The 24,292-nt window shown below is 43.3% G+C and overlaps 1 protein-coding gene and 1 pseudogene across 6 annotated transcripts in view; both read right to left on the reverse strand.

The window, feature by feature from the left end:
* The window catches only part of DPF3 (double PHD fingers 3), a 345,195-nt gene that overhangs the window by 33,753 nt on the left and 287,150 nt on the right, over positions 1-24,292 (reverse strand). The window contains exon 10 of one of the 6 annotated variants that reach the window (XR_013160350.1): positions 18,769-18,888. The exons of the other annotated variants lie outside the window; for them this stretch is intronic. The gene's annotated coding sequence lies outside the window, so the exon portion shown is untranslated. Of the gene's footprint in view, positions 1-18,768; positions 18,889-24,292 lie in introns of those variants that run through there. 6 annotated transcript variants of the gene reach the window in all.
* Positions 7,565-10,543, reverse strand: LOC143651965 (G patch domain-containing protein 4 pseudogene; annotated as a pseudogene).

A 24,292-nucleotide genomic window follows, 5' to 3' on the forward strand; every position in this document is an offset into this window, starting at 1 on the left:
AACAGACCAATCATGGAGACCACACAAATGATGCTTTGGGGCTGTAAACTTCTTTTTTGATCAAGTGAATTCCTGCTGCCTTGAATTTACTGTCTTTGTAATAAATGAAGGAATGGATTAGGTATCCCATCTCCTAAACAGCCATCAAAAGTCCTGAAATGTGCCAGTTTCCAGCTAGACATTGGAAAGCACCAATTGAAAATGGCAGAGCTTCCACTGACTGAATAACTAACTGAATAGATCAGAGCAAAACCCAGAACTACCTGGAGCTGTTTCTCACATAGTGAGAAAAAAAATTTTCCATTTGTATGCTACTCTACAGTTCTCAAGCTGTTTTTTGTTTTATTTGGGTTAAGTTCTGGGAACGACACAATTTCCATCAGCCTTAGATGCTATTCAGAACCGGTTAACTCCATCATCCACAATGACTTATGAGTTGCCCACGTGCAGGATGTTATACCCAGTATATCAAAAGGAAAAAAAAGACATTTTTATTAAGAACAAATAGCGTGCTTTGATAGCAACAGCTAAGGTAATTTGGATAGGTATTGTAACTTTTCAATTCTCCCTATTCCCCACTGTACTTATTAAGGGGGATTCATGCATAAATATTCATTAATGATGTTTTGCTCCATGGCAAAGTAATGCACACACACAAAAATATAATCTCTTTTTTTCTTCTCCACTTATATCCCATTCATCTGCTACAATGGCAATATACATTTATTGAAATAAATTGAACCCTCTGTGTCTCTGTCCTTTAAAAAGAAAACGAAGACAAAAAACAACTAGGACTGCAAACCAAATGGCAGTCTTGCTTCTGTGCTTGGGCCAACGGATAGTATTCCTACAGCCATAGAATTCTTTTTTCACAGAAAACAATCTGAAAGACGCTTTGTAAAATAAGATTTTTTTTTAAATGGCAGCTAATACTTTTTTACCTCTTCAGTTATGAGGTATCAGCCCACCCCTTCTCAAGTATTTCCTGTGTCTCTCATTGCCACAGCATGAAGTATCCCCCTTAGCATGACAAGCCTCTTTGTCGTCTGGTCACAACTGCCTGTGTTAGATCCACCTTCTTTCCTGACCACTGAGCCCAACGCCACTACAACCTGTGCAACGATCACACAGAAGATTACTTACTACGCCCCTCCCCACACCCTCTCCACAAACTGCTCCTTTTATACATGGAGGTCTCTGTCCTGTCTCCTCAACTCCCTTTCATAGCCCAACCTGTCAAATAGGAATCTGTCTGCACAAAGCGCTGCCTGGGAGCTTGTTAGAAACGCCCACCTATTGAATAAAAATCTGCATTCTAACAAGGTCCATAGGTGATTTTGAGATAATGAATTTTGAGATACAACTGCCCCAAATCCACTCTACCCCTTTCTGGGACACCCACTCCATCTTCATTCTTTCTAATCTGACTTTCCTCCCCTTCTCTCCACCAAGATGACGCTCACCGAATGAGTGACTCCATCAATTCGTATATGAATAAAAGAATAAGTGAAATACCACTTCCACCTTTTGTCTGTCCTTGGAATATCTATTCATCCTTGAAGTCCAGGCCAAATGGCCCCACTTCTGAGAAGCCACCTTCTGCTCTTCAATTTAAAGATAAGAAAAGGCAAGTGCCAAGACGCGAAGGAGCCTGATTGAGGTCACCCAGCTCCCCAGTGGAGACTGCCTGACTCCAAACACAGTGAGGCCATGGGCATCTGCACTGGAGCACCTTGAAGAACGACATCAGGAAGGATGTCCACGTACCTCCCGTGGAGGCCCCTTGCAGCCACCATCAGGGACAGAGCACAGTGGCTGGAACCAGTACGGCAAGTCCTTTGCCATTTCTTAGGGGATGAGGACCCAAGTGGGCTGATCCTAAATCAGATTCCTTTGTTTAGGTTCTTACCCACTATTGCCCATCCTGACCCATGTCTCTCAATCCCTCTGAAGACCCTTCTCTGCTGTCTTTCTTCAAACATCTTCCCAAACACCCACCTCTTTCACTCTCTCCTGTGATAGGGAATGTTTCCTTGGAGAACAAGAACATCAGAGTGAAATGGTCAGTCATTGGTCTTCATGGATCCTCAGGCCTTGGTAATGTCATTCTGGTACTCATTGGCTCTCAAATTTGAGAATGCGTTAGAATCGCTAGGAGTGAAGGCATCAACCTGCAGATCCCCAGACCTCAATGCTTCTGATTCACCAGTCCTGGAGTGGCTGGGAACCTGCCTATATATATGCAGGTCTCAGGTCACATTGGGGACTCTCTTCCTCCCAGCCTCTCCTAAGATCCTGCATATCAGCTGGCTGGGCTGTGGTACAAGTGGATGGAAACAGCAAGTTCACCAGCCACTCTGATCCTGAGTGCACCCAATCAAATGAGACCTCTAAAACCCTCCCTGTCTACTTCATTGTTTTGTTGTGAGGGCAATAGGGAATGAGCTACTGCATTGTTAAACTGGAAAATGCTTTCAAAAATTTTTTAAAAGCAAGGTTTTACTATTCTTCTGCTTTGTTTTGTACCACCAAACTTTCATTCTCATTCCCAGAAATTCTATTTCTCTCAACCTCATAGCCTACTGTCAACAAATTCTTAAGTCTTTCAGACAGTCCTGTGGTTGCTGGATCCATAGAACATCAATCTATACTGGCCAGTGTCCAGACATCAGCTGTCTTCCTGAGAGCAGTGCTGTTTGCCATGAGTCTCGTGTATAAATAGGAGACCTTAGTGTCCTCTCTGCAGCTTGAGATAGTCAACATACACTCTCTCACCAAGACTGAAGATCCTTTAGATGACAGAGCACTTAGAACACTTCTTTTGCATCATTTAGTACAAATACAAATACCCACCCCAGCGTCTGAGGAACGTACCAACTGATCTAACTGGGGAAGGAAAGATTTACGATAAAGCTTCCATTGCATCCTTAGGAGCTTTTATATGTCTTTGCAACCTAATTATATTGACTATTCAATGATGAATGAATTGACAGGCCCCAGAACAAGCATTGCTTTTCACCATTTTCTAATATAGTGTCTATTCAACTTTGTAAAGACCTATATACTTAAGCCAAAATAAAAAAGGGACAACAAGTGGTAGCCAGCTTGGCCCTAATTTATTGAGGACTGTGAGATGGAGACCATCAATTCTTTAATGTCATCAGGAACTCCAATCCACTGACCCTGCACTTCTCATGCACCCATCTTTGATGCCATTTCCAAACCCTAAGATCACACCCTTGCATATATCTGCTTACTCCTCTCTCTCTCATCCCACTTACCATCTCCAATTCAGCCCAACACTCCACCTGCTCTTTGCCTGTGTGTCTAAGCAGAAAAAATATACCACATGCTAAATGGTCTCAGTGTAAGTCATGACCACAAATCTTGGCACAAATATGGCACTTGACCATATTTACCTGGTCAAATTCACATTCCTCTATCTTCTCAAATTCCCCAACTTTCATCCCCCTTCCTCACATTCTTATATTTAATTGAAAACTTTATCAGCATTCAGCATAAAATGATCTAGTCTTCTCTACACTATGCCCACCCCCTCCCTGCACCCGAACCCTACACTGGCCTCGCTCTATCTCCTTTTACCAGGAATGCACATCCTAGCTCCTACCCAAGCTCATTCCCCAACTCACATCTGGATCCCAGCTTCTCACATCTCCTTGAGAAGTTTGCCCCAATATTACTCCTTCTGTCCCTTACACAGTCAATTTCTCTCTCTAGGAGACCACCAGCATGCAAATATGCTATAAAAGCTCCCATCTTCCAAAGAAACCATTCCTGGCCAAGCATCCCCCTCCATCTAATTCCCAATTTCTCTGCTCCTCTTTACAGTATAACTCCTTGAAAAGGTCAGCTCTCTCCATCTCCCTTTTCTGCCCATTCACTTCTCCACACACTCCCTGGATGAGTGACTCCACCTCTTCCCACCTCTCTAGCTGTCACTTCTCAGTCAGATCCTCTTCCTTGCTCCTAACTCCTCTTTATTCTAGTTAGACTCACGTCCTTGAAATACCATCTACATACTTTTAACTTTTATGTCTCCAACCCTGATCTCTCCCCTGAAGTTCCAGATTTGTTTATCCACTTGCTATGGTGATTGGAAACCCAAAGAATAGAATGTAAGAAAGATCCAAGTCAAGGAAGGATCATTATGGAGAATTTCACCTCTCAAGAGATAGTGGGGACCCTGCCAGTCAGGAGGGGAAACTTTGGTTGGGGGACAGTCTTCATGGGAGGGAGACAGAACTCATAGCAAGTAGAAATCAGATAGATAGCACCAGCAACTGCCAGCATGCACTTTGGATCATAAATAAGTAAAGAGGTCACCATAGGTTCCAGAAGAGTGAGAACAAAGAGAGGAGAGATAAAGTGACAATAGGAAGAAGGGGGAAAGAGGAGGAATTAATAGATCTGGGGGTAGAAGCAGAGTAGGTAAGGAAAGAGAGAAAAAACAAACAAGGAAGAAGCTAGAAGAAAAGGGTAAGATTAGGAGAATAAAAATCAGGAAAGAGATTTTGGTCCTTGTTTATTTGGGAGGACAATCAGAATTCCAACCAAATTCTTAAAAAGATGTAGAAACACAGTTGTTTGACTCATGGAGAGGGGGAGTAAGTATTAGTAATAATAATAGCTATACTTTATTGAGGTGCTTTCTGTATGCAAGATATTTCTAATATACTCTCTCAATTTTCAAAACAATCTGAGACCCCAATATTATTGCTCCCCTTTCATAGAAGAAGCTGAAGTTCAGAAGTTAAGTAATTCACTTAAGACCACATAGCAAGAGGGTGGCAGAGGCAAGATGCAAACCCACATCCTATTTGAACATCCATGCAGGTAACTACCGTGCCACCAGGCCACAGGTAACTGGCAGTGGGGAAAGACCTTTCTCCTGGCACAGGGAGGCCAGGAATTGAGCAGCTCTCCAGAGAGCACTGGACTTTCTGATCATCAGTGGCCTGCCAAGTCAGAGGGCTGGGGCAGAAAAGAATGCCCACCTGAACTGGGGTTCTGCTTTCCTCTCCATCACCATCCTGTCCTCTGTCCACACTCCAGTCCATCCTCAAGGGTAACATGAGTGAAGGCAAGGGTGGCTCATAAGAAGAACTGCTCCCCCCAGTCCCACCGCTCATCTAGGATCTCAGATTAACGGCACTCTACAAGGCAAAACTAGGTCAAGGTAGGCAATCTCCAAACCATAAAGTTAAACATGAGAAGCTGGAGATTAATTCTCTCTCTGAGACCAAATGTGGAAAAACAGTCTGGGTATGGGGTGAGTGGGAGGAGGAGATGGGTGAGAAAGCACTCAACTGGGGATCCAGAGGCTCAGCCTGGCATGGCCCCCAGAGAGCTCTGTCGACCTGGAAATGACTCTCCTGTGCCTCAGTTTCTCCTCTTTCTGATCAGCTCTAAGGCCTCTTCTCTGCACCCAACAGCATAGAGTAGTGCAGCACCCGTGGCCAAATCAGCCTTGTCTGAAATGGGCCCAGCCTGCAGGATGATGGGATCTGACCTGGGTAAGGACAGAGCTGGGAAAGACCAATGATTCTCAGAAGAGGCCCCACTGAACCCTAATCAAGCTGGTTCTCCATCTTTTCCCTCAATCAAGGCAAGACTGCGGAGCCAGGTGGGGATCAGAGGGAGTCACAGATGTGAACAGACAGACAGTCATCTGTCTCCACATGATTGGTCATGGAGGTGATGCAGAGTGGATATAAAATGTCACCCCCCTCCACAGACCCCTGTACCACTCACTGCCTTAAACTTCCACGGCTGAACTTTCTTCATTGGTTTACAAACTGGCTTCCAAAAAGCCCGTCAGAATGCAAACACGTTTCTCAAACAGAATAGCAGCATTACACATGCCTTACTTGATCAACTCGGAACCACAAACTGTAAGAGGCAGGGTGAATCTTGGAAACCACCAACTTCAACCCCTTCTTTAAACACAGGAGGAAACTGAGCCCCTAAAAGGTGAACTGACTTGCTCAAGGTTCCAGGGCAAGGTAGCAGCAGGGCTGGGACTTTAACCCAGGTGTTCTACATCTTTCCACACCACAGCACTGGTCTCTGAGGGCATGTGGCCCAGGATGGGGGTAGAGGGGAGAGCTGGAGTCCGGGGTGGGATGGGGCTGCTATTTGGAATCTTGGCACCCTGCTTGCGGAGCTGCTCCTTCCCCATCTCAGCTACCACAGCAAACAGAGCTCCTGGAGGCTTGGTCAGCTGACCCACTCCTCACTGACCCAGTCTTCTGGAAGGATGAATGTTCATCAAAACCCCAGAACCAAATTATTGCTGGGTACCTTCCGCTCCCACCCAGTCTGGGAGGGAGACATTTCCAGAACATCCAGCTCTAAAAGACTTTCACAGAAAGGAGTTCCCTCTAAGAAGCACTCTCCTGCTTGAGCAATGCGGAAAGGTGGGGAGACAGGGCACAAAGAAGAAAGTGATTTTTTTTAAGTAACATTCTCACCAAAATGACATTCTGGAACTTTCAAGACCATTTAACCAATACCAGTTGGGTTAATTATTTGAAAAGATAGAGACTGAAATTCTTTTGAAGCAGGTCAGCCAACTGATGCCTGTGGCTTTAAAATGAGGTAATAAGAGACAAAGACATCCCCAGAAAAGTGTCCTGCCTGGGAGTGGGAGAGAGCTCTTTGCTCCCCTCCTAACAGGCTAACAGTCACTGGAGAAGGTCACCGGAGAGTTGTCCAGATCAGAGGAGCCTGGCCGAGGCAGTTCTTTGCAACTACCCAGTTTGCCCTGGCTGGGAAACCCAGATTCATCAGCATACTGGTTTAACCCCACAGTGCTGAACAGTCAACGGGTAACAGGACTCACAGCCAGGACTGGCAGGAACAGAGGCTAGTAGGCCTCTTGCTACTCCAGGAAAGCTGAGGTTTGCCAGAGGAAGTTGGATGAGAAGAAACACGAATGAACAGAAAGCATGATTTTTCTGTAAGCCTACAACTTGTCTAATTGAAAAAAAAATGATAAAAAAATGAATGTACAGAAACCTAGAGCCCTTGGCCTAAGAGAGGAAGGGGAAGATGTGGGAAGGGGCTCACTTCCTGAACAATGGCTAAAAACGAAAGGACATAGGCTGTGAAGGCAAATAGACTTGTGCATTTGCCTAATCTTAGGCAAGTTACTTAGAACTCTCAACCTCAGTCCTATCAGCTGTAAAATGGGGCCCACCCCCATCTCACAGGGTGGTTACAAGAGATAATGAGGGTAGAGAATTGAGGCTATTTTGCACATCTTGTACCAAGTTGACATCACCACCACCTACCTGGTACAGAGAAAAACCCCAGGGTGGGGACTCTCCCAGTGAGCCCTGGAACAAGGTACTGGAAGCTGCCTGGGGGCTCTCCAGGGGCAGAGAGAAGATGGTGGTCCTGGAGGCAACAAGCTGACTCACTTAGCCAATTGTCCTTAATTTCCCTCCCTACATTTTTGGAGCCCTGGAGTGCTCTTCCCCCAAATGAGGCATGCAGCAGAAACGAGCTGTTATTAGCACAGCAGGAAGACCAGAAGGACCAGGGGGAGGAGAGGAGAGTGAGCTGCAGAGGGTTTCCTGGAACTCGTGGCAAGGGAGCTGGGAGGGCATGTCGCTGACTGAGCTCTCTCTCCCCCTGCACCGATCACCAGGCAGGGACTTCTTTTAAAACCAAGCTTCTCAACCTCTGCCATCAAAATCAACTCTAAGGGTTGCCTGTGATATACATAATACAGTCTTCAGAGGCAGGCCTGGAGAGCACACAGTGAAATTTTAAGCCAGTATTGGGGGATATAGGTGGATATGTAAACAGTCCCAGGTAATGCCCCATGTACTGAATGCACAGTGACACATGGCCTTGAAACACAGACTGTACCAAATCTACACAAATATAACAATTGGAAGGCAGATAAAAAGCAAAGGGATTTTCGCAAGACGTCAGTGAGGTAGCAATGTGCCAAGTCCAGGTGCTAGCAAACAATGGTAGGGGTGGAGGAGAGGGAGAAAGGGAAATCCAGAGGCCTGTACCCAATTTTTTTTTCCTTTTCTCAGAGGGAAGGTGGATATTCTTCTATTCTGAGTATCAAATCTATGCTGTCAGATAACCTTTTTGGTCCAATGTTCTGCCACCTTTAGCCATGCCTAAACCAAGACAATTGTCACTGAACATAAAAGGCAAGTAACATGCCATGGCAAATGTACTCACTCAAGCATAAGGGAGAAGACTACTGGAGTCTCGTCCAGGACCTACCACTTCTGAGTAGCCTTGGCCAAGTCACTTAACCCTTCTGAGGTTTGGTCTACTCGCTGCTAAATGTCGGCCATAACTTCTGACAAGGCTGATGGGCGGATTGCTTTGAAAGTACAGGTGCTACATTTAGCATGTGGAGATGCCCCAGCCATTCTTAGCCACTATAGCGGAAATGGCCCTTAGTCTTTGGACTTGCAATCATATTCCTTACACATAGCTATACCTTTTTCAGCCCTAGAAGTGTATGAGTCACCCATGGATAAAGCAAAGTAGGGAGAAAAGAGAATCTGTGATGGAAATGGAAGTGAGGGCTCAGGGGTTGCAATTTCAGGACTTCTTGATTCCTACAAGATACAAATCATCTAAGAGTACCCAGACAATCAGGCTGCAAGTAGCTTCTACATTCAAACAAAGGCAATGGCCAGAATCTGAACCTCATTTTCTCACTTGCTTCGCATGGCATTCAATGACTTATCAGTCTACAGGATGCTTTTCAAATAAACCCTTTCCCCTACTTAACTAGAGGGACAATCATAGATTTTTTTTCCTTTTAAGCTAGGAACTCAAGCTGATGTTTATTCAATTATCCGGTATAGTAAATGTCAAAAATTAGCAACCTGTGGGCTGAATTCAGCCCATATACCTAAATTTGTATTTTTTCCTAACCTGTACAATATTTTAAAATCGGAACATTTCACATAAGTCTATATTTTCAGTTCTCTTAGCAGAGGTGCACCCTTTAAAAGATTTCTGTGTTCCTGTTCTCCACAGCCTGCAATACTCCTTGTCTCTTAGCTGCCCAGGTCCTGTAGGTACTTGAGTTCATGATCTCTGGGATAGAAGCTACAAAGGGGACTATACCTGCTCCCTAAATGAGGCATGGCTCTCCCATTCTCCTCTCAACAGATTGGTGCTCCAGAGCTCCGTTTTCTCCTTGGGAGAGACTCATCATTGGGAGGAAAGAGAAGACCTGCATCTTCCCATGTCTCTAAGGTTCCAATGCCTGAAAAGGAATTGACTGAGCTTCATTCTCTCTTCTTCTGTTTCTTTAGAGCTCTCAGGCCAGTGTTGACTCTAGTTCTTTCCTTCTTTGGATGCTGCTGCCTCCTTTTCTTACCTCTGCTGCTGAGGCCAATGTTTGCCTCCCTAGTCCTGCAATCCACTGCAGTCTCCTCCTCTTCTTCATCCCTTACATCCAAAACCTCCTCTCAATGCTGCTTTTTCTTCTTGCTTCTCAGGTCACTGCATATTATGCTATCTGCTTCCCTGGTATGACCATCTACAATAGCCTCCTTAACTTCCTCATCTTCTGTTGTCAAGTTCCCTTCCTTATGCAGCCAGCTCTTCTTACTTCTGCTGCATGGGTCACTGTATGCTCTGCTTTCTACCCACTCTGTCCTGATACCACCTGCAGCCTCTTTATCTCCTCTTCTTTTATCTAAGACCTCTACCTTCTCATGTTACCACCTCTTCTTCTTTTTCCTGAGGGGCTGATCATTTTGTTCTGTTTTTCAATTCCTCAAGACCTCTCCTTCCTGAAGCATCTTCCTCACTGCCCACAGTTCCCTCTCTCTCGTTTGAGTCTTTTTCTTCCTGATGTCACCTTTTCTTCTTGGTTTTCCTGATGCTCTGGTCAGTATGTTCTGGATACTTTTCTTCCCCATTCCTTTTAGTTGCTGCAGCCTCTTCCTCCTCTTTCTTCCTTTTCTTTTTCTTCTTTTTGGAGGGCTTACTCTCAGACTGTGGTTGAGGGGCCCCAGGATCCTAACCTTTGAGATGAGCCCAGAAGGCTTGCTCCTGGGCTTCTAGCCAAGCAAGCTCTGCCTTCATTGTGATCCCAAGACAGGCAGCCTTGTGTGCTACTCATCCCTCACAAGCTTGGAGCAGCATCTTCACACAAATCAGTCACACTTCACAAACTTCTGATACAGCAAGTTGGGCTTGGGAAGATTCTGATTGGTGGTCTCCTTAGAACCGTGCCTTATTTCAACTCCATCCTGCCCTGTTTCCATGATCAAGTTGGCTGCAGTCTTGTCGATGAGCTCATTCCGCCAGTGCTTTGTGAACTTCTTGGCAGGGTCATGTCCTACTCCATGAATGTCCTGCTTCAGTGTCACCCTGATGGCCTGGGTGATGCCATTCTCCTTCCAGCCCAGGCCTTTGTCTTGAGTCCCTCCATGCTTTAACAGTTGCTCCTCTGCAAACTTCATCTCATGGCTCTTAACCTCTGGGGTGACGCTCATGGTGAGAAAAGGGTGTTTGTCCTCAGGCCTTCACCAGCAGAGAGGTTACTATCATACCATCATTGCATGGTCCATTCCGCAGAAACTTGTCACAACCATACATTTTGACCCCAAATATAAATTGGCCTTTTAGGATACAAATCTCCATGGGGCATCCGACCTCTCAGGATAACCTACACTGCTCCCTAAATGCATCACAAAGCAGTAGGCAGTGTAATAGCAATTTCTCTGGTCTCAGACTAGCACTTGGTGGAAAGCACTCACATGATCATGAAAGTCCAGGTTTGATACTCAGCAAGACAAACATTTCAGCAGCTGGACAAATGTCACACAGAAGTCAGGCTACACTGGGGTTCTGTTACAAAGACAGGGATCCTACAACCATGGCAGAAGCAGAGGTGCCTGGTCAGGAGAGTAAATAAACCCAAACTTCTCGACATGCTCAATTGGGCTCCTCTCACATAACCACCCAAAACATCCCATTCATCCTGCTCTAGAACTCACGAGGGTGCCCTACTTTGGACTATTCCTATTTCTTCTGTTGTGTACCCAGCCCCACCACAATGGAGATACTATTTACACAGGCACAACCTCTCACCACAGCCCAGGGGCTTCCCTTCCCTCCATTCACACTCATCTCTGCTCTGGCTCCAAACCTACTGTGCCCACTCTCACACCTCTAAGCTTTTACTTAGGCTGCTCTACTTCAGCGCCCTGCCTTCTCCGCCTTGCCTACCCCAACCCTACTCATCTTTCCATGAAAGCTTCTCCTACCACTTCCACCTGTGCTGGTAACTCTCCTGCTGAACCCACCTATCATTCACATTTTGCACCAAGTTGGCACTTAATTATGAATGGTCCTGCCTTGAATAATCTGTTAAACACAGAAGAGATGGCTTGTAAGGTGGAAGGAGTTTTGGAACCAAAAATCCTCTGTTGGAAAAAGCAGACCTTACCAGCTGTCACTACTGACTTTGCCAATTCAATCTTCCTGAGCCTCAATTTCCATTTCTTCCATTTCTGTAAAATAGGAATAGTAATCTTTACCCAAAAGGGCTGTTACGTGGCTTTAACAAGCTAACATATGGAAGAATCCTAGACCTGGTGACTTGCACAATGAAAATATCCCCAAAAGTTTATTCCAGTTCCCCTTTGCTTCTCTGTTATGTCCTGTAGAACCGAGCATAGTATTGCCAACATAAGAAGTATTCAATAATGTTTGATTAATTGATTGGTAATTTAAAGCAAACCAATAAATGGAGGGTTGTAATACAAAGTAACAGCATATGATCAAAATGTATTGAACTATTTTTCTATTATGGAGTAAAGGTTGATGTCTATGGAGGGGGGAAATGTCTATTTTGACTAAAAAAGTTTTCAGGATTACAAACTGCCATCCTCTTTGAATCCATAACTCAGTCAACTACAAGTTTCAGTACCAATGTCTGTGCTAATCATTTCATCACTCCCCTCCTTTACCCCTAAGATAATTTATCTCCATTTCCCACCTCCTTTATAACTCTGGTCCACAGAAAGTTCAGTTTACATACTATATTAAAATATTTACTATTCCCTTAAATTCAACACAGAGCAAAATTATTCTATAGGAGTTCTTTTCTGAGCTATTTCTAAATTTAAAATGTAGAAAGAACGCTGATCACTTCTTTTCCCACGAAGGTTCCAATTTTTCATTGAGAAATATTATCTTCCCTTCCCCCACTAAACTGGGAGAAGGGAGTAGACACCCATGAATATCAGTAAGCATCAATCAAAATCAAACTGAGAATAATATCTAGGTTCTGTGAGCAATTATGAAATTCATGCACCAGGCAGGATGCCGGGTGTGGAGGAAACCAATGAGATGAGAACTGGAATGAAACTCAGATGGAGGTTGCAGTACAAGCATTTTCACCTTGTGGCTTTTGGGCCTTACTGTCCTTCTCAATAGTTGCTTCTCACTGTTCCTTTTTCACATACTGGGTGTTTCCATTGAGGACAGTGTCCCTTGCCACTGCATTCACTTTCCAGCTGGTGTCTCACACTATCAAAACAATGGGAGTTGACAAAAGGCTTGGGACATTGCTTCAGTATGAACAGGCACAAGCCTAGAAATGTAGTTTTAGTTGATGATCATAATGTACACTCATGAAGTTAATTTTCCCCATGCCTCCTACTCCCTGTTGGTGAGTTAGGCACTCACTCTTTCAGGTTACCCAGCCACAATTCAAAGTATTACAGAGTTAGATGGGACCAAAAAAGGTCATCCAGCCCAGAGCCCTAACTCCACACAGGAGAGATGCTAAGTTGCTGGTGAGTTCCATATCAGCCTTAAGAGTAAATAATTTTTGGTGTTAAAGAACTGTTTTCCAACTTGTTCTATACAACTCCTGTCCCCTGTAGGCAAAAAGTAACTGGTCCATGTCCTCTTCTCAATGACACACATAAGGATAGTTAATGACTACTAAGCTTTCTCTTCCCCAAATTAAACAACCCCAAATTCTTTGACCTTCCCTTAAAGAGCTTATTGTTCATCCCTTTAAATTTGTTTAATAATCTGTACTGCATTTTCTATTTTCTCCACTGTCTTGTCCAGCTAATTCTAACAGGGTGGCATCAAACATTAAACAGAGCTGGAGACTTGCTTCCCTGCTCTTGCACATTATTCCCAATATAACACAGCTGGGTGTCATGCTTATTTAAAAATAAACAATACAATATCCTTCAGTGGTACACCATTAGGACTTCCAGATCCATCTCAGCTATGATTATGCCTTTTCAGGGGATCACTAATAGTACAGTCAACAGAATTGCAGTAATCAAGCTGGTGTCAAACCATTGAGGTCACTGATATCACTTCCCAACAAAGTCTTCCCTACTGTGGTTTAAGGAAAGGTCAGGTCAGCAAGGGATCTGTGCTCCTCAGACCATGATTCAGTCTGAAGAACCCTTTTTTCCTTCAAATCTATGCCTGAAAACTGACCACTGGGTGGCCTCGGGTGTGACCCCAGGGTGGAGCTTGGAGCAAATGCAGCAGACATTTCACACGCTGATCCCAACCACTGTGGATTTGAAGGAAACTTAGAGGTACCTTAGGGATCTCGGCACTAAAGGTACTCCGAGGTGTGAAAAGTTACAGATACTCTCTAACTTAAGTGTCCTCTAGCAATGGCTAAAGAGCATCTCTTCAGTTTGCTCTGGCTGCTGCTTCTAGCATGACTAACTCATGGGGCCGCCCTGCACGATCATCCCATTTTCAATTTCCCAGTTGGCCTGACACCAGGAATCTTCTCCACCATGCATGAAGGAAAATAATTTATGGTTCTTTTGGGAAGTGAGGTAAAGAGCGAGGTAAGGCATGAGGAGAAAGTGATGGGATTTTTTAGTTTAAGCACAAAAATTATGGGTTCTTGGGAAGAAATGCATCTCAGCCACATCCTCAACACCCCACAATTAACTATTTCAGGGAGCCATAGCCACTGTAGTATCAGTAGTCGCCAAAAAGAGACCATTTCTTTAACTGCAACAACTCCACATCTACCAAGTCGGGCTCCACTAAATGTCCTGTGTCATTTATCTCATATAGATGAAATTCTACTATGTACACTTAGCCCATAGGAGTCATTTGTAGGAATTCATAACTATTTTAAAGTTGGCCTTTTTTGTACTTCAGCTGCTAGAGATGAGTGATATTAGTCATCATGTCCTCAGAGAGTCAATGTTATGGCTGGATTATTCATGGAAACTTCTGTAAGCATTGCACTGCTGCAGTTTGGACTCGGCACTGAGACTGGGAAATCTAGCAGACAGCTTTCTAGAATCTTGTGAAGTTTTTTGGCTCTGACACATTATCACATTGAGGCCTCAAAACAGCTTACGTTACTGATCTTGAAATGCAACTTCGGCCCTACACCTGTGAAATTCTTCTCTTTCTTTAGTCCTCATGCTTAGAAACTGCCTTAAATATGCCACACACACACACACACACAGACACCAATTTAATAGTTTTACACCCTCTACCTCTAAATCAGGGATTAGCATACTATGGCCCATGGGCCAAATCCAGCTGACAACAACATAAAGTTTTATTGGAACATAGTCATGCCCATTAGCTTACATTTTTGTCGTGGCTATATCACGCTAAAACTGCAAAGCTGAGTAGTTGGTGACAGAGACCTTATGGCTGGCAAAGGCAAAAATATTTACTCTCCTGGCCTTTACAGGAAAAATTTTCCAACTCCTGCTATAATTCATAAGGAAAACGAATTGCTTATTCAGAATACCCCTCCATGCTCCAACAAATTGCCTGTCCGAAGTGAGTAGTCTCTGTCTCCTTAATAATCTGGTCTGACTCTCTTACAAAAGTACCCTCTGAAATAAGATGCAAAATACTTAAAAGAGAAATTTAAATTAAATATTTTTAATCAAAGAAAATCCTGAATTTGTTGGTTTGGGGATACAATAAAACTGAAATTCAGTTCTTCACACTTAAGACTGATTGAGGGTTCTTAGAAAAGAGGGGTAAAAGGAATATGATACAGACAACTGGTCAACAATAAGAATAAAGAGGGTGAAAATTAACTTATCTCTAAACTTTACACCATACAACTCCATCCAGAAGTTTTAAGGAAAGCTCTTTCACCTACGGGCACAGAGAAAGGGAACAGATAAGAAATGTTTTCTACTGAAACAGCATCCTGAATCCCTAATGCATGTTGCATAATGACCTAGCTCCCTCCAGAGAACAGTCCAGGGACTGGTGCCCTTCACCTAACAATTCTAGGTCAGAAATCCACTCGATGCGCCCAGAGGTTAAGGCAAGGATCAGCTCTTGTGCAGGAGTCTGAGCAAGGCATTTCACCCTCCACTCCAACCTTACAAACTGGCGTCTCTTGGGGAAAAGCTGCCCCAAAGCCAACAGTCTGGTCCCCAGTGATGTTTGATTTGATTCACACAAAGTTGATCTTCGGCCCTTGTTTTTCATTTACTGTCAATATTTTTAAAAAGGGGAGATTTTCCCAAAGTTTTGAAATTCTGGTGGAAAACCAGAAGACCTGAGAACCCTGGGCTCATATTCCTTCAGGCAGCATCCCCTGAGCTGAGTAGCGGCTGCCTCACTTGGAGTGTGAGGGCTTTCTGGCTCCACACTCCCTACCACTCCCTATTACTCCCTGCTGGCCTGAGGCTGAGCATCCCGGGCTTTTCCTCAGCTCCCCGATACTATTACTTTTCTCATACCCAGCCTGCTTCACTCAAGACACCTGCTCTGTAGGCATCTGAATTTCAATCCCAGAGCTCATTTATAGTAACTAATATGTTTCCAAATGGATGAGAAAAGTAATTTTTTCTCTCTCTCTTCCTCATTCTTGGGCTCATTTTACACTTTCCCCCTCCCACTCAGTCAGTTACCATCACCAGACACAAAGCACATGCTTGCTATGCCAACAACTCACCATCGGGCATTTGAGATGGCCAGTCCCTTTCCTTATGGCCCGCCACAATGGACATTTGATTCTCTTGTGTCTTCTCTATCCTTGGTTATTTAAGCTGACACTACAGCTCCTTGTCAGACCTCTTGTCCTTAGAAGCAGCCCAAAGACAACCCCTACAAAGAAAGCTTTAGTCGTATATGGTAAGACACACTTTAGGTAGAGGGTGTTTTCCCATCAGAATCAAGGTGCCCTTTACTAGGGCATAAATTAAAGGGAAAATTTCAGAGGCGATCGCTTCCTTCCTAAGAAGCTATTTCATCTCCTAGGTGACCTCTGAATTGAGTCTAGTATCTCTAGTGGGTGGTGTATAATAAATGTGTAAAACTCCCTTTTAACTGCTAGGGAAACTTTTCAAATCCATAATGAACGTCATAATGTGGCATTCATTCTGAAAGAAAATAGAGCACGCCAGCAGCAATACAATGTCACAGCCGCACCCTGCCACATTACCCCTCCACCTGGCCCCCTGCATGGGCTGGCAACGCTCAGAAGACAAGACCTGTCCTGAAATGCTGACCTTGTTTTATTCTGACTCAGCAGACCCATCAAGGGCAAGTTGCCATCTTCATACACAAGGAAAAACCTATCACAGGTAGTCCGGGTCATAGCTGCACTCCCTGGCAGCTTGGGAGGTTACACCAACAGCACCTTTCAAGCAATGGAAATAATACCTCCCCATCATTTTCCAGGCACACACTAAATTTTGAATTTTTGTGCAAAATTGTTATTCTTGGCATGGTATGATGGCAGCATTGAACAGACATATGAAGTGCTGTACATATGACTGGGCTCTCAGTAAACCCACTTTGGCCAGGGGGAGGTTGAGGGTGGTAGTGGCAATGACAGGTGGGTGTTGGCAACTAGACTCAGAGCATGGGTGTTGGCACCCACCCTGGGCACTGTTCTTATTCCCCGGCACCCATTGTCAGCCAAGCCAGTCACAACTGCTCTTATAGACTGTGCTTCTAAATAAAATAATAGGGTCCAACAAATATGAGGTACCTAAGTGGGCAGAATTCTTTTAGGAGTCCCTATCACATGACAGTGTGAATGTCTGATTCATGCAGGAAGAGGTTGGTAAAGCAAAATTTACAGAAATGCTATAGGAGCATTGGAAACAGACTTTTATTTAACAGAAACGTACACAAACTTGATACAAACCCTACATTATGCAAAGCTTTATCACAATTCTACACACGTCGTAATTTGTGGGAGTTGGTTGGAGAGCAGATTGTTGTAATAATTATCAGCATTTCCACGAGGGACATTTTCTATCAGAAAATGTCACAGAGAAGGGCTACACAAAGTGATACAATGACACTCTTGGCCATCTCCCCCCAGGACTGGCCTTGAATGGGAAACCTGGAAGGACTGGCAGGCAGTCTCTGCCCACCCAACCTCCCCTCGCAAAGGCCAAAAGAGATTCTCATGCTCAGAAACGTTTCAGGAACACTGATTCAAGGCCCATTTCTGATGAGAATATCCAGCATTAGACTATGCATTTATTGTTATGACTCTGCTACAATCAAGGGGGACTTAAGAACACGAATGCATAAGAGACATCCTGTTGGGAGATGGGGAGAGGAAACCCAGTGGCCCAGCTGCTCGGGCCCGGCATTTCGGAGGTCATAACTCTTCCACGGATGTGACCATAAAAGGAAATGCTGGAATATTCGCCTTCCCGCTGAACCCCCACCAGAAACCGAATTTGAGGTTTCCATCCCTTAGGTCTGCCTTCCTCACCCTTGGGGACAGCGCTGGAATCCCAGGCACCCGAAGCCAGCTAAGCAGTAGGCTCCTCTCCCAAGCCTCCTCTAAGAGTTGTTAGGCATCTCAAATGATGTTTATTTTTTGCTCTTTAACTTTTTTTTTTCTCCTTCACTGCATTATTTTAAACAAAGCAGTCTGTGTTTGAATCTGTTAACTAGCAGAGATATATATTCAGTCACTCAATGGAATTCCTTCCTGAACTAGGCTCGAGAGACATGATTACCAGGAGGCAGGCAGCTCTGGACATTCAGATAAATGGAGCCTGCCCACGGTGAGGGGTGGGGGGCGGGTGAAGGAGGGGGCACTGCTGATAGCCTCTGTGGCTAATTTATTTCAGTCAAGCCTTAACACATAATCATTTCACATCACCAACACTTTCAATAGACTTTCGAAGAAGGGAAAAACAAACAAAAAAAACGGATCACTCCTCACTTACCACATCCAACTCGCAGAAATAAAAAAAATATCTAAAGCACAAACATGACTGGCTTTGTAAAAAGCCTGAGAGAGCAGAGTTGATCTTTATTTTCTTATTAAAAATGTGGGGTATTTTCCCTCAGAGTTAATATTCAGTCTTTAAATTACATTAAGTACTTTTTTGATTTCACGTCTTCACAAAACTGCTTTTAACTTTTGAAGGAGAAGGTACTTTAAACAAAAATACTATGCAGCGGCAGCACTTTTTCCTTTTAAGTATTGAAATAAATAAAATAGTTAACTCTTTTTTTTTTTTCTTTTTCTGTCCGTTTGTGTTCAGTTATTTCTATTGTGGAGCAATTCCAGTCTGAATCTGAACTGGGTACTTTCTCACAGACATGTAAAGAAAATGTGATGGAGAATTTTAAAGAGGAAAAAAAAAATCTTCTTATTGCACAAACTTAGGCCATTCCAGAGACTTCTCTGAGCCAATATGAGTTGTGCTGGAGGATTTTCCACAATCCTGGCTCCTGTGTTGGCTGAAACACACGCACAGGAGGGGCCGGGCAAGGGAAAAGGAAGAGAAGGAGGAGGAGGAGGAGGAGGAGGAGGAGGAGGTGCAAATCGTCTTGGTTTCTTTTCACCTTCTTCGGAAGCTGCTTGCTTGAAGGATGCCGGAGTCCCCAGATTAGAGTTGACTGCAGAGGGAAAGGCAACAAAAAGATAAAACAAAAAACACAGGCACAGAACAACTACCTAAAAAAAGAAAGATTAAAATTATGCGGACAGCAGAAATGAAATAAATTGAAGAGGGGGAAAAAAAAAAGCAGAAAACAACCAACTAATTGCCAAGCTCCTGAGGCTATTATGTGCATCGAGAACCAGGCCAGTGGCTCCTACGCCCTGACATCAGCAGCATGAAATGAGCCAGGAATAGGGCAAGTCAGTTGCTACTGGGCAACTGGATGGCACAAGAAACAGAGAGAATACAGCTGGATTTTCTATTTCTAGGTGGCGTAGCAGGCAAAACTGGATGTTAGCAAATTTTTTTTTTCCTCTACTTGAAACTAAACAATCTTTTCACTGCTAAAACACCCAGGAAAGGAGCATGATGATGCAAGCTTTCCTACTGCTACCTAGGTGGAAATGAGTAGTCCTGTGGTATAGAACCAATTGCAGTCACAGAAACCCCAACTGATGCCCTATTTGAGATAAGGGCCAAAAGAACACTGATGCACATGCGCACTCATACACACACACACACGCACACACAGGCACACAACAATCTATGTGATTCCACGATGTCAGAATCACTCAGGGAGAAAACCAAGCCCAGACGTCCATTCCAGCCCTCAACAAAGCCCACTGCCAGCCTTGGGGCCTGGTAGCAGTTCCTATCAGGGAGATCCTTTAGCCTGGATAGTTTTTGCTTCTAGCTGAAATGAAATCTATTTAATAATTTTGGTCTTTGTAATGAGGCAGTGAAAACTTTACAAAAACATTACAAAAAAGCAGTTGCTGAAGGCAGGCGCTGAGTTCCCCTTCCACCGTGCCCAGCTGACATTAAGCTGCACAGAGAGGGAGGAGGCCAGGGGAAAGGGTGGAGAGTCCCACATGAAAAAAATGGTCAAGCCAGCAGGAAATAAAGTTCAAAATCAAATAAGCATTGCACACTAGTATTTACGGTGGCAGTATTCATTGATCCATAATGGATGGAGGTGGCCTAAGGGTACAACCACTAAGGAATGGAAGGGTGCATGGTGTATAAATACAATGGAGGGCGGGCCACGGTGGCCCAAGGACCTGGGTTCGATTCCCAGTGCCTGCCCATGTCAAAAAAATAAATAAATAAATAAATAAATAAATAAATACAATGGACTATCGAGTGGCTGCAAGAAGGAATGAAGTTGTGAGGCATGTAACAAGGTGAGTGAAACTTAAGGACTGTATGTAGAAAGAAATGTCAGGAATAAAAAGACAAATACTGTCAGGCCTCAATCATATGGACTAACTATAATATAAAAACTTGTTGAACTGAAGTTCAGAGCATGGGTTATCAGGTTGGGGCCTATTGTAAAGGGTCCTAGATTGTAAATTCTTATAGCAGTCACATATATTCAGGAGTTGTAACTTATTTCTAAATTCTGAGATACTTAGGTGTTTGTATATAACCTGGTCTTTCCCAGAAACTTTGGGTATTTATGAGACACCTGAGACTCTGAGTTAGAGCTCTGAAGTTATGAACTCAGCAGTCTCCCATACAGGAACTGTTGAAAAAGTGATCAGACATCGAGTAGAGAGAGATATGAATGAAGCTGATCTGGATAGGACTAAGACACATCAAAATACAGGGTAAAGGATGATATCATCCAGGTTTTAAAACGTCAAAATCTGTGTGAGACCAAAGGGAAAGATGTTTAGTTGGTGCAAAATTTATATTTTGGGTAATACATTTCCGAATTTAACTTGTATGGTCAGTTTAGTTGAACACCATGAGTACATGGAATCTTGAATAGGGTGTGAGATTTTGTGGGTTTGTCTATGTTAGTTGATGCCCCGATATATCCCACAGTAATTTGTGCAGTGAATAAAGAAGTAATTGCAAGGTCTCCCTGGGGGACTGGGGAGAAAGGAGGAAATATTCAACTTCCCTATTTGGAGAACTTCTGATATTCTCACAAGCAGTGGGGACAGCCAAACCAATAGACTGAAACTTCCTGGCAACAGGGGGTAGAAATCCTAGAATGAGCTGGGACTCAGCATCAAGGGATTGAGAAAACCCTTCTTGACTGAAAGGGGGAAGAGAGAAATGAGACAAAATAAAGTGTCAGTGGCTGAGAGATTTCAGAGTCCAGAGGTTATCCTGGAGGTTATTCTTATGCATCATATAGATATCCCGTTTTAGTTTATGGTATATTAGAGTGGCTGGAGGGAAGCACCTGAAACTGCTGAGATGTGTTCCAGTTGCCTTGATTCTTGAAGACGACTGCATAAAGATATAACTTTCACAGTGTGACTGTATGATTGTGAAAACCTTGTGTCTGATGACCCTTTTATCCAGGGTATGGACAGATGAGCAAAAAAAAATATGGGTAATAAATAAATAAATAATAGGGGGCACAAAGAGTAAAATAAATTGGGTAGATGGAAATACTAATGGTCAATGAGAGGGAAGGGTAAGGGATATGGTATGAATGAATTCTTTCTTTTTTCTTTGTATTTCTTTTTCTGGAGTGATGCAAACGTCCTAAAAAATGATCATGGTGATGAATACACAACTATGTGATGATATAATCCACTGACTGTACCCCGTGTATGGAAGGTATGTGGTGTGAAGATTTGTCAAAAAGAATATTTTTTAAAAAAATAATAACAAAATAATCAAATGAGCAACTCAACCTTTTCCAAGTTGAAACTCTGCTCCCCATCCCCCATCTCTCCTTCTACTAACCACTGGTTGGTTGCACAGGACAGGATTAGGTACACTTCCAAAGTTGAGACTCTGAAAGTCTACTTAGGTGTTCAAAGGAAGGCTGAGAACGGCCTCATTTCTACCATGTCCTCTTCTCCATGCTGATTCCTGTTCCTTTCCCCCCCATCCCATCTCATTGTCTTGCCTCTGTTGTTCTTTGGTACTTCTTCCCAGGCTTCCCTCCTCTGCCTCTTTTGTCTCTGCCCATTGCCTCTAGTTCCTCCACTTTAGTGATAAAACCAGGGTGGCCTTACTCCTAACATGCCACAGCATATCTGATAATCAGTCTCCTATTGGGGATCTAGTCAGACACTTATATCCTGTCTGGAATCTTTCTGTCCCTCTACTCAATGCCCCTGACCCCTCTGGTCAGATGTCACCTGCCACTCCTTTCAAAACCAAACCTCAAGCCCTTTCAGTGTCCTCAAATTTCTACCCTGACTCCCTCCCACACACTTTTCTTCTTTTGTTCTATTTAAGCCACCTAGAAAATATCTGGTTTATTTCCAACTTTGCACTCTCTGGCTAGGCCAACTACAAGTTGCTGAAAAGATCCTATCACGTTCTTGGTCTTCTGTTCTCAGTCCCTTCTCCCAAGAAGACTCTGCTTTCTAACTCTCCACACTTGCTTCAACTTGACCCTCACCCCTGTCCTCACATCCTCGTCATCCCTCTCCTGCATCCCTCACCACCTCACTGCCCCCTGGATCTCCTCTGCCCCCTCCTGGCTTGACCAGTGGATGCTATGTCCAGTTAGGACTTCTCCAGCCTTTCTTACAGTAATATTTATTGAGTGTCCATTATATATGGAACGAGATGCTAAATCCTTCCACTAAATAGAAACATTGATCAGTTCTCTGTTTATTTCGACAAATAATTATGGCACATTGGTGTCAGGCAAGGGTCATGAATGGCATCACCTTTGCCCTCAAGGAAAACAACATCCATTTATGAGAAAGTCTATATCCATGATGAAACAAAGGCTAAATGAACAATATTTAAACATATTTCTATGATGTAATTTTTTCCCTTTTATATGGAGCAGGTCAATTCCCAACTTTTTTTGTTCAGCTCCATCTGCAATAGACATTCTTGCCTACAGAATGAATTGCACTAGTCAGTCTAGAGCTCTTTGTTCAACTAGATGCCTTCCTCCAAGAAAACCTTCCTGACCACTGTGGCCAACAGCAAATATATCACATACTATCCCATGGCACCTCTTAAACTGTTATTCACCTGTTTGTAAATATCTAGTCTGCACATCTAGGTCTCAAATAAATTATTGATCAATAAGTCCATTGGTCAAAACACCCCATTGGCTCATGTTAAATTTCACCCTACCCTTCTCGGAGTGGAGCAGTCATATGCATATGGCTGTTACTCAGCTCCTAGGCACAAATGAACAAAAGTACCACCCAATCCTGAACACACAAGCCTCTGAAACCTCAGCTGAAAGGGCACAGCAACCATTTTAAAGAGGCCAAATGTCCGGGTCAGCAGTAATTGGATAAATCCATCATGTACCTCCTGATATGAGGCACCGAGAAGGACACAACACCACTTCCATAGCGTTCTTACCAAAAAATGCATTAGTTGATTTTCATCATGAGGAAATTGTGCACATACCTAAAGTGAAAGATTTTCTATGAAATGACCAGCCAGTCCTCTTCAAACACTTCAAGGTTATGAAAGCCAAAACAAGACTGAGAAACTACCTCTTCTATATTAAAGGACTTAACGGAGACATTTCAAATAAATGCAACATTGAAACTGGATTGGATCTGGGACCATGAAAAGGACAAAATTTGAATAAGGTCTATAGATCACAGTATTGCCTCAATGCTAATTTCCTGATTTTGATCATTATACTGTGGTTATTTGAGGAATCTAAGTGAAGGGTGTGTGGGAATTCTTTGCACTATTCTGTAAGTATTTTCAAAGTCTGAAATTATTTCAAAATCAAAATGTTAAAAAAGTTTGACATAGGACTGTATAATGCAAACAGTGAACCCTATTGTAAACAATGGACTATAGTTAATCATACAATTATAAAAATGTTCTCTCATGAATTGTAGCACATGTACCACACTAATGAGGTGTTAATAACAGGGTGGCATATGGGACATCTGTATCTTATGCATGCTTTTTACGTAAACCTACAACTTCTTAAAATAAAATAAAATAAATTCACAAAGTGTTTGAGTGATTCGCTGAAGGCCAGTGTTGAAATACTTGGAAAACCTAATTGCCAATGTTTTTTAGTTAATAATTCAGTTCTGGCAGGGATCTTCCATCATTCTCAGCTATTTTATAAATCAATCAAGCAGAATGGTTTTTCATGTACCGTTATTTATTTTATAAGCACAGCAATACCATATAATTCAATGTCTTAATGCCAGCAGCACTTGTGCATGTGTTCAAAAGAGGGCCTGAAGTGCTCACTCCTTGCCACCCTCCCCTCCCCTCTTTCCACTCTGACCACCAAAGCATTGATCTTTTAGAAAGCTCAACTTTAATTCTTTGGGAAAGTTCATAAGGACTTAGAACAGCCTCATCGCTACTTCTCAGCAGGATTCTGCTGTGATAATAAGCTTTTGTTTTTCTTTTACAACATCAAATACCTGCTCTCA

Source organism: Tamandua tetradactyla, chromosome 12 (assembly GCF_023851605.1).
Source record: "Tamandua tetradactyla isolate mTamTet1 chromosome 12, mTamTet1.pri, whole genome shotgun sequence".
In the NCBI taxonomy this organism is placed as follows: domain Eukaryota; kingdom Metazoa; phylum Chordata; class Mammalia; order Pilosa; family Myrmecophagidae; genus Tamandua; species Tamandua tetradactyla.